Here is an 11,324-nt window from a genome sequence, read left to right as displayed (position 1 = left end):
GCTTTTCTTCTTCCTACCTAATCACAACCTTTAAATAGAACTCATGCCACATGTCGAATTTACCGAGTATCATAATTCTTCCAAGTGATAAAGACACCTCAAGACAAATGCTGGGCATAGAAGCCACAGGGTATAAATAGGCAAAGAAGTAAAAAGCTAACCTTTTCAAACAATGAGGCTTCTCTCTCACTTACCAACTTAACATTTCCCTGTATGGCCCCGGAATATGACTGGTTAGCCAGAGACGGGTAAGATTCCTCAAGGGAGGAACAACCTAAGACAGGCACAGTCGCAGGGGGCCATCTGGTGAGAAAATGGGGAGCAACAGAGGTGAGGCTTAGAACCTCCCCCCTCATGTTCTGAGAGAAATCTTCTGCATACATGGATGTTTATTGCCCTCGTCTAGCTCGGATTAACACATAGTCTACAGGCACACACCTGATCATCTACATTTGCTCTCTTACAACACTAAACTCTGTTTTCTACCTTTATCTCGTATCTACCTACCAATTCAGCATTTTATTAAAAATAATAATAATAGAGAAATGTGGTATCCACATATAAATCAAGTTTAAAAATCAAATGAATATTCATATTTGAACTGACTGTGTATAGTTCATAATGCATGAACAAAACCGAAAGCTTCTGTGATGACTGCCCTTGCACTGTTCACCATGTAACTTATTCACTATGTAAGAATTTGTACTCCATGTAAGAATTTGTTCGTTATGCATCAGAAGATTGGAGACTGACGAAAATTAGGCTTGGGGTGGATTAATGATTGTGCATTGAGTATTGACCCCCCTATACAGAAATTTATTGTGGTTAACAACTATTTGATCAATAAATATGAGAGATGCCCTCACAATATATATATATATATATATATATATATATATATATATATATATATAAACACACTTCCAATTGTAAAATAAATAAGTAACCGGGATGTAATGTATAGCATAAGGAATATAGTCAAAATATTGTAACAACTTGGTATGGTGATACCTGGTACCTAGAATTATCATGTATATAAATGTTGAATCACTGTGTTGTACACCTGAAACTAATGTAATGCAATACTGTTGTCAACTACCCTTCAATAAAAAAAAAAATTTTAAATGTTAACCTTGCTCGGTAGAGTACTCTTGGTTCAAGGTCCTCCTGCTTCAGTGCATTAAATTTATCATGCCACTCCCTTCTGGCCTGTAGGTTTTCTGTTGAGAAATCTGATGAAAGCCTGATGGCTTTTCCTTTGTAGGTGATTTTTTTCTCCCTCTTGCTGCTTTTAAAAGTCTGTCTTTATCCTTGATCTTTGCCATTTTAATTACTATATGTCTTGATGTTGTCTTCCTTGTATCCCTTGTTTTGGGAGATCTGTGCTTCTTGATGGCTTGAAAGACTATCTCCTTCCCCATATTAGGGAATTTTTCAGCAATTACCTCCTCAAAGACACTTTCTATCCCTTTCTCTCTCTTCTTCTTCTTCTGGTATCCCTATAATGCGAATATTGTTCCATTTGGATTGTTCACACATTTATCTCTATATTCCTTCATTCTTAGAGATCCTTTTTTCTCTCCATGCCACAGCTTCTTTGTATTCCTCTTCTCTAGTTTCTATTTCATTTATCGTCTCCTCCACCATATCCAATCTCCTTTAATACCCTCCACTGTGCTCTTCAACAATTGCATCTATGACCGGAATTCATTCCTGAGTTCTTGAATATCTTTCCATACCTCCATTAGCATGTTAATGATTTTTATTTTGAACTTCCTTTCAGGAAGAGTCATGAGGTCCATATCACCTTTCTCAGGAGTTGTATTAATAATTTTATTCTGAACCAGGTTCCTTTGGCATTTCATATTTGTATATGGTACCCTCTAGTGCCCAGAAGCTCTGCTCTCTGGAGCTGCTCAGTCCCTGAAGCAATGTCAGGGATCGCAGGGGAGTGGCATTGGTGCCTGGCAGGAGGAAAGAGCTCATTCCTGCTTCCTGGCTGCTGTGCCTGTCTACTCTGCATGAACCAGTGGGCCAAGCACACAGGTATAAGCCACTATGCTTTGTGTTTGTAGTTGCTGTAGACAGGTCTTCCCTCTGGCTGGCCTATTGCCAGGGTAGGGTTTGCAGGTTTGCAAGCCAGGTGGGGCTGGCTGAAAGAAAGGTGCATTAGGCTGCCTATCACAGAGGGGGTCTTTGGAGCTGTGTAACCATCCAGGGAACTGAAGCACCTGGAAATCGTGAAAGCTCCCAGCTTGCTGAGCAGAGTGCACCAGGACAATTTTGTCTACCTGTCCTTTGTCTTGAGCAGTAAGCTCTGTGCAATCCCTGCCCCTTTAGCAGCCCTGTTGCTAAGGGCTTCCTTGTTAGGAAGTCTCTCAGACTGCCCACCTTTCTTTTGTCCCAGAGGAGCCATACATGGATCCCTGCTTTCCACAAGCAGCTGGAATCTCAGTCACTCCGGGAGTTCTGCCTGTCTTAGCTTTCCAATCCCCTAGTTATGAGAGTATCATGAAAGCACCTTGAAATATAAGTTTGTGCTTCCAGAGCAGATCTCCCGAGTTAGATATTCAGCAGTCCCAGGCCTCCACTCCCTCCCTGCTCCATTTTTCTTCCTACAGCCAGTGAGCTGGGGGTGGGGGAAGGGCTTGGTTCCTGCTGGGCCACAGCTTTGGTACATTACCCTGTTCTATCAGGTCTGCTCTTTTCTCCAGGTGTATGCAGTCTGGTGCAGTCCTCTTTCATGTTGCTCTTTCAATATCAGTTGTATTAATTATATTTTTGTATTATATGTGGTTTTAGGTGGAAGCCTCTGTCTCTCCTCTCATGCCACCATCTTTAGTCCCTCAGTTATAGTTGTTTTTATCACCCTTTTCCTTTGTCTTTTCCACTGTTGTTGACTGTTGATACATCATTTTAATATAGACTTACAGTTTACTATTTCTATTTTTTCATTTTTGCCAGTGTGTTGTGTACTTTTATAAGTTTTCATGCTGCTGAGTAGCATATTTTCATTTCAGCTTAAGAAATGCTTTAAGAATTTCTTACAAGGTAGGTCTAGTGGTGGCAAAGTCTATCAGCTTCTGTTTGTCTGGGAAAGCCTTTATTTCTCCTTCACATCTGAAAGATAACTTTTCCAGATCAAGTATTCCTGGCTGGGAATTTTATCTTTCAACAATTTCAATGTCTCATTCCATTCTCTTCTGGCCTGTAGAATTTCTCATGAGAAATCTGCTGAATGGCTAGTGGGCATTCCTTTGCAGGTTACTTTCTTTTTTTCCCTAGCTACCTTTAATTCCTTTTATCATTGATTTTAACAGTTTCATTACAATGTGTCTTGGAGAAGGTCCTTTTACATTGAGATAGTAGGATATTCTATTAGCTTTGTGGATGTGTATATCTGAGTCCTTCCCCAGTTTTGGGGATTTATCAGCTTTTGTTTCTTTAAAAAACAGTCTGCCTCCTTTTCCCTCCTTTCTCATTATGGAATCTCAGTTGTTCAGATATTTGCCTTTCTGATGGAATCTGATGTCTCTCATAGGCGTTCTTCACCTCTTTTGAAATCTTAGTGCCCTCTTCTCTTGTAGCTTTATTATTTCTATTATCCTAACATCCATTGTCCTCTATTCTTTATTCCATGTGATCTACCCTGCTACAGATACTCTCTGTTGTACTCTTCATCCCATTCATGGTATTGTTTTGCCCAGAACGTGTTCTTTTCTTTTATAATTCAATATGTTTTGTTTAAGATCTTTGGTTCATTAATTTTCTTCCTGATTTCATTAAATTGTCTTTCTGAGTTTTCTTGTAGATTGTTGAACTTCTTCATAACAGTTATTTTGATTTCTATATCAGCTAGATTGCAATATTCCATGCCTTGCATTTGGTTACTGGACAATTATTTTATTTTTGTGATGCTATGTTTCCTTATTTTTTCCTATTGTTTGTATCTTTGTACTTCGGCTTTCACATTGGAAGTAACAGATACTTCTCTAACAAAGCTTTTATGTCTTGATTCGTTCTTAAAATTAATCAGACTCTCTATTTGAAACTTTTCTTTTGTATTTCAGAAGGTGACGATACAGCTTACGTTTTCTTCTTGAACTTTCTTACTCACTGACTGGCCTACTTCTGAGCATACTCCCTATCCCGAGAGCTCTGCTTTCCTGGAAGTGGTATGGAGCAGGTCCAAGAAGCTGACAGCAGAGTGCTGGGTGGTATGGTTCTAGCATTATGTGCATTTTGGGCCCCATGGACCTAGTGGGAAAATTTCCAGAGTAGGCATGTGGATGGACTTTCTGTGGAGAACAATCCTGTCAAGTGTGTTTGAAATATCTGTCTCTTTCTCAACGTCCTCCCTCCCTGCAGTTGCAAATCTCCCATGTTAGTACTCCAGTGACTGGTGGAGAGAAATGGGTTTCTCCAGCTCTATCTTGCCCAGCTGCAGTAGCTGGTGTGCTCTCACCATCCTCCTCTTTCCCAAAAGGAGAGGTCACCACTGCCAGATATATCAGCCCCAATCGGTGACTTTTTGATGGTGGGGTAATACTAGGAAAGTTTCTCTTACTCCCTTTTCTGAGACCAGACATTATTATTTTCTCCAATGCTATTTTGGATTCTCTCTTCAGGATGACTGGACTTCTGCAAGCTCTTTATCATGGGTGAGTGCCTGTCCAATTTAATACTCAATCCAAGAACTCTTCCTTAAATGTTCAATTTGTACATCTTATTTTCTCTTTTTTTTGGCCTTTTTTGCACTGGCAAGAACTTCCAGCATTATGTTAAAAAAAAGTGGTGAGAGAGTGGATATCCTTGCCTTGTTCACAGGATAAACCCTCAAGTTTTTCACCATTAACTATGATTATTCCTGTAGATTAAAAAATTTGTTCTGTATGAATGGAGATAATTCACTCATATTTCTAACTTATTGAGAGTTTTAGCATGAATTGGTACTGTTTTTGTGTAATGCTTTTTTTCTACATCATTTGAAATGATAATATGCTTTTCTTCTGTAGCTTGTTGATAAGATGTATTATAAATTTATTTTCAAATGTTGAGCAAGGCTGACATGCTTGACATAAACCATGCTTGATTATGGGGAATAAGTACTTTTTAACATTATTGAATTCTGTTACTAATAATTTTGAGAAATTTTGCATACTTTGAAGAGTAATATTGCTTTGTAGAATTTTTTAGTCTATCTGATTATCTGCATAATACTGATCTTCTAAATTGGTAAGTTTTCCCTTTTCTTTTTTCAGGAAGGGATGTAAAATTGGCATTGCTTCTTCTTTAACTGTTTGATGGAATTCTCCAGTGAAACCATATGGGACTGGAGATCTTATTTTCAGGACTATCTATAAATTACAAATATAATTTCTTTGATAGGCATTGAGTTATTCTGACTGTCTATTTCATCTTGATTGAGCTTTGGTAGTTTGTGGCTTTTGAAGAATTGGCCCATTTCTTAGAAGTTGTCAATTTACTATCTGTACTACAGATCCCCAAGCATCTGCTACATATCTTTTGAATTTATTTTCTTTCTGTTGCTCAGGTTTGGTGAATTCTGTTTTTTTTTTTTGTCCTCAGCTACACTGGTTCTGTCCTCTATCATCTACTGTTGAGTCTATCCAGTGAGTTTTATATTTCTGTTATTGTATTTGACAGTTCTAAAATTTCTACTTTTTATAACATACATTGTTTTTTTTGAGATTTTTCTCTTTTTTCATTAATTTGGAGAAGTTTTAGGATGGCTACTTTAAATCCTTGACAGATGATTTCAACATCTTATTCATCTAAGTATTCACATCAACTGATTATCTTTTCTTATTGAAGTTGTGATTGATTTTCCTGGTTCTTGGTATGATAGGTGATTTTTAAATTTACAATGAACATTTTTTCCTATTATGTTAGGAAACTTTGGGTCTTGTTTAAATCTTTATTTTGACAAGAAGTCACCCTATATAGGTTTATTGTTCAGATCTTAGCTGATATTTGTGGCTGTATTTTCCAACGGGAAGTTTAATTTTAGAGCCTTGCAATATCATATTTTATTGAAGTATCATTGACATACAACCTTATATTGATTTCAAGTATACAATGCAGTGGGTTATTCCCCATATTATTAAACCTCATCTGCACTAGTGCAGTTACTATCAACACAGGAAGACATTACAGAGTCATGACTACATTCTCCATGATGTACTACCATCCCTGTGACCAACTTATATTATGATTGAGAATTTTTCTGGCCCCCTATCCCCCTCACTCTTCCCACTCACCCATTCTTACCCCTCCCTCATGGTAAATCTTATTGTGTTTGTCTTTGTTCACCTGGCTTATTTCACTTAACATAACACCCTCTAGGCCCATCCATGTTGTTGCAATTGGCAGGATTTCATTTTTCTATGGCTCTATACTATTCCATTGTGCATATGCATCACGTCTTCTTTATCCAATCACCTATAGAGGGACACAAAGGTTGCTTCCATATTTTGGCTACTGTAAATAATGCAGCATTAAACAAAGGGGTGCATATGTCTTTCTGAATCAGAGATTTTCTTTTCTTTGGGTAAATTCCTAGGAGTAGAATTATTGGGTTATATGGTATTTCTATTTTTAGTTTTTTGAGGAACTTCCATGCTGCTTTCCATAGTGGCTTCACCAATTCACATTCACACCAACAGTGTAGAAGGGATCCCTTTTCTCCTCATCATCACCAACACTTGTTATTTCTTGTCTTTTGGATAGTGGCCAATATAATTGGTATGAGGTGATATCTCATTGTTGTTTTGATTTGTATCTCCCTAATAATTAGTGATGTGAAGCATATTTCATGTGCCTGTTGGCCATCTGTATGTCTTCTTTAGAGAAATGTTTGTTCAGGTCCTCTGGCCATTTTAAAAATTGTGTTATTTGCTTTTACTGTTGAGGTGTATGAGTTCTTTATATATTTTGGATGTTAACCCCTTATCTGATGAATTGTTTATGAATATATTCTCCCATACTGTAGGATGTCTTTTAGTTTTGCTGATAGCGCCCTTCACTATACAAAATCTTTTTAGTTTGATGTAGTCTTATTTGTACATTTCTGATTTTGTTTCTCTTGCCTAAGGAGATGTTTCCAGGAAAAAACTGCTCATGCAGGATATTTTTGCCTATTTTTTCTTCTAATAGTTTAATGGTTTCATGTCTTCCATTTAGGTTTTTTAACCATTTCGAGTTTGCTTTTGTGCATATAGTTAGGCAGTAATCCAGTTTCATTCTCTGCCATGTATCTGTCCAGTTTTCCCAACACCAGTTATTGAAGAGGTTGTGTTTTCCCCATTGTATATTCATGGCTCCTTTATCATATATTAGTTAACCATATATATGTGGGTTTATATATGGGATCTCTATTCTGTTCCATTGATCCAGGGGTCAGTTATTGTGCCAGTACTGTGCTGTTTTGATTACTGTAACTTTGTGTATAGCTTGAAGTCAGGGAGCACAATACTCTCAGCTTTGTTCTTCTTTCTCAGAATTGCTTTGGCTATTTGGTATCTTTTGATTATCTTAATTTTAGGATTCTTTGCTCTAGTTCATTGAAAAATGCCATTGATATTTTGATACAGATTACATTGAGTCTGTAGATTGCTTTGGGCAGGATGGCCTTTGTGATAATATTAATTCTTCATATCCCTAAGAATGGGATGGATTTCCACTTATTTGTGCCTTCTTCAGTTTCTTTCTGGATATAGAAATGTTGGCTGACAGACTTTTCACATTATCCTGTTATCTTTTAGCCTATGTTTTCTGATGAGAAGTTAGCACTTTCCTTGTGCACAATGAGTTGTTTTCCTCTTGCTGCTTTCAATATTCTCTGTTTTTGGCTTTGAAAGTTTGAAAGCTTTCAAGATTCTCTCTGTTTTTACTTTTGAAAATTTGACTATCAAATGTAGATCACTTTCCATTTACCCTACTTGGAATTAATTAGTATCCTTGGATCTATAGATGAAAGTTTTTCATCAAATTTGGAGAAGTTTTAGCCATTACTTCATTAAGTATTTTTCTGTTCCCTTTTCTCCTCTTTTTACACAGATTTGCTTATTACATGTCAGAGTATTTGGTGGTGTCTTACAGGTCTCTGAGTATCTGTTTTCATTATTTATTCTTTATATTCTACAGACCCTATGATCTCACTTGACTTATCTTCAAGTTCCCTGATTCTTCCTTCTGACAATTCATATCTTCCTAGTGGCTTTTTCTTTACTGTTACTATATTATTCATCTTTATAATTTACATTTAGTTCTTTTTTAATATAATTTCTACCTGCTTGCTATTCTGTATTTGGTGAGGTATTGTTTACATACTTTCCTTAGTATTTGAAGTGTCTTTTTAGTCCCTTAGCATATTTATAATTGTGTATTTAATATTTTTGTACTAACTCCAATGTTGAGGTTTCTTCATGGACAGCTTCTATTGACTGCTTTTTTTCCTATGAGTTGTCCATACTTTCCTATTTTCTAATGTCTTAAAAGTTTTTATGAAAATTGGACATTTTAAATAATATAATGTGACAACTCTGCAAACCAGATTCGCTGTAACTTCAGGGTTTATTTTTGTTGCTGTTTTTGTTTTTATTGTTATTTTGTTGCTCTTTTTTGACTCCCCTGTACTAGTTCTGTAAAGTCTGTATTCAAATTTTGTCCACTTACGTCTCTGCTTGGTTAGCTTTGTGGTCAACTAATGCTTGGACAGATATTTCTTTAAATGCTTGGAATCCTATCATTTGCAGAAACTACCCTTTGCCAAAGTGCTATGTGTGTTGCACATACCTTTAATGCTCCAAATTTGGAGTTTTTCTTTAGCATCATCTTCTGTTTACACAGTGCCTGAAGATGAGCCAGAGGTAGGAGATTAGAACCTTCTCACTCTTTATAGGCATATTCAGAGTTGAGCATGTATGCATAGTCTTTTGGAACTCTGGGTATATGTCAGAGGTCTTCAAGTCTCATTATTTTGCCAGCCACTTGTTTACTTTAACTCATGTCACTTCTTCAGTCAGCTGTGATGTCAACACACATCGTTTTACAACTGTTTACAATTACTGCTACTAGTTTTGAATAAATGCCCTATAATAATGCTTTTACAACTGAAAGTGCTGAGTCACATCATATATTAACAAATTCTGCAAACAGGTTTTTACCATGGAGTTGCCCAAATGTCAAATAGTGACAATCTCCGAGGATGAGTCTTTTAAAGGCATTCCTAATCTTGTTTGCTTCATCTAATTGATACTAGGTTCCTATTTTACACAGGCAGCATGGTTTTGAGGCTACTGGCTTCTAAGTCTACTCTAGAGCTATATACATACTCTAGAGAGTAGGGCAGCTAAATAACCACAAAATCATGGTTATTACTGAGAATTAAACATTTTTCTTGAATAATCTCTCCTTAGGTTGTTGCAAGCTTTGGTCATTTTTCAGAATTAAGAAAAGATTGATTTTGAGTATTTCTGCCAGTGTTCTTCTCATCATTTTCATGTTGAAGTGAATTTTTGGAAATCCTTTTTCTACCATTCTTCAAACCCTATCCTTTGCAGAAGCAAGTTTTGAACCATTAGTAGGTAGAATGAATTCATAGAGACCCTAAAAAATGGGTTGAACTTCCCAGTTACTGAGTTACATGGCATATAGGCCAAATAGTACAGTGGAAAGAGCACAGACTTTGCAAAAAGATGGGGCTGGGTTTTATTTTTGTTCACCATTTACTAGGTGAGCACCATGAGACCAGTATTGCAAAAACCCTCGGAGAGTTTTTTATCAGTAAAATAAGGCTGATCCTACCTCATAAGTATGTTTTGTAGGATGCAAATGAGATACTGCACATGAAGGGCTCACCTCAGTTTTCCTGTGAAGCAAACATCCATAAAAATTCTTTGCTCTCCCTTCTGGCTACAAATCAGAACTTGATTTATTCTGTTGATTGGATTTAAGGAAGATACAGAAATTATTAATAATGCACATTAAATTTAAAATTTTATGTCTGTAGATGTTATATTGTAAATATCACAAAATATTGAGTAAATATTCTTCCAGTATTTAATAGCTATTAGTTAATTCAGCAAAGGAGCCACTTGCATCATTGAAGGAGCAAAGTTCTGACATATCTCTTGTTTCACTTTTGTTTTTCTCTTTAATGTAAATGAAAAATATCAACTAACATTGATTGTTGTACTGTCCTTGCATCCCTGAGATGAATCCCACTTGATCATGGTGTACCATCCTCGAGATATTTTTGAATTCTGTTTACTAATATTTTCTTGAGTACTTTTGCATCTATGTTAATCACAGATATTGGTCTGTAGTTTCTTTTTTGTGGTGTCTTTGCCTGGTTTGGTGTTAGAGTGATCCTGGCTTCATTGAATGAATTTGGAAGTATTCCTTTCCTCTTCTATTTTTTGGAAGACTTTAAGGAGAATGGATATTATGTCTTCTTTAAAAGTCTGATAAAATTCAGTGGTGAATCCACATGTTCCAGAGGTTTTGTTCTTGGGTAGTTTTTGACTACTGATTCAATTTCATTGCTGGTAATTGGTCTGTTTAGATATTCTGTTTCTTCCTGGGTCATTTGTGGAAAGTTGTATTTTTCTAGAAGGTTGTCCATTTCTTCTAGGTTATATAAAGTTTGTTACCATATAGATTTTAATAGTATTCTCTAATCATTCTTTGTATTTTTGTGGTGTTGTGATTTTTCCTTTCTCATTTCTGATTCTGTTTATGTGTATAGATTCTCTTAATGAGTCTGGTTAGGGGTTTATATATTTTGTTTACTTTCTCAAAGAACCAGCTCTTGTTTTCTCCGAGTTTTTCTATTTATTTTTCTCAATTTTATTTATTTCTTCTCTGATCTTTATTATGTCCCTCCTTGTGCTGACTTTGGGCCTCATTTGTTATTCTTTTTCCAATTTCAATAATTATGACTTTAGAAGATTTATTTGGGATTGTTCTTCCTTCTTTCAATAGGCTTGAATTGCTATATACTTTCCTCTTAGAACTGCCTTTGCTGCATCCCACTGAAGTTGGGGGATTGTGCTGTTGTTTTCATTTGTCTCCATATATTGCTTGATCCTCGGTTTTAATTTGGTCATGGATCTATTGATTATTTAGAAGCATGTTGTTAAGCCTCCATGTGTTTGTGAGCCTTTGTGTTTTCTTTGTACAATTTATTTCTAGTTTTATACCTTTGTGATCTGAGAAGTTGGTTGGTAGAATTTCAATATTTTTGAATTTACTGAGACTCTTTTTGTGGCCTAGTATGTGGTCTATTCTGGAAAATATTC

Source organism: Manis pentadactyla, chromosome X, assembly GCF_030020395.1.
Source record: "Manis pentadactyla isolate mManPen7 chromosome X, mManPen7.hap1, whole genome shotgun sequence".
Classification (NCBI taxonomy): Eukaryota; Metazoa; Chordata; class Mammalia; order Pholidota; family Manidae; genus Manis; species Manis pentadactyla.
The sequence above is the reverse complement of the archived record's forward strand: the minus strand, read 5'-3'. Positions refer to the sequence as shown.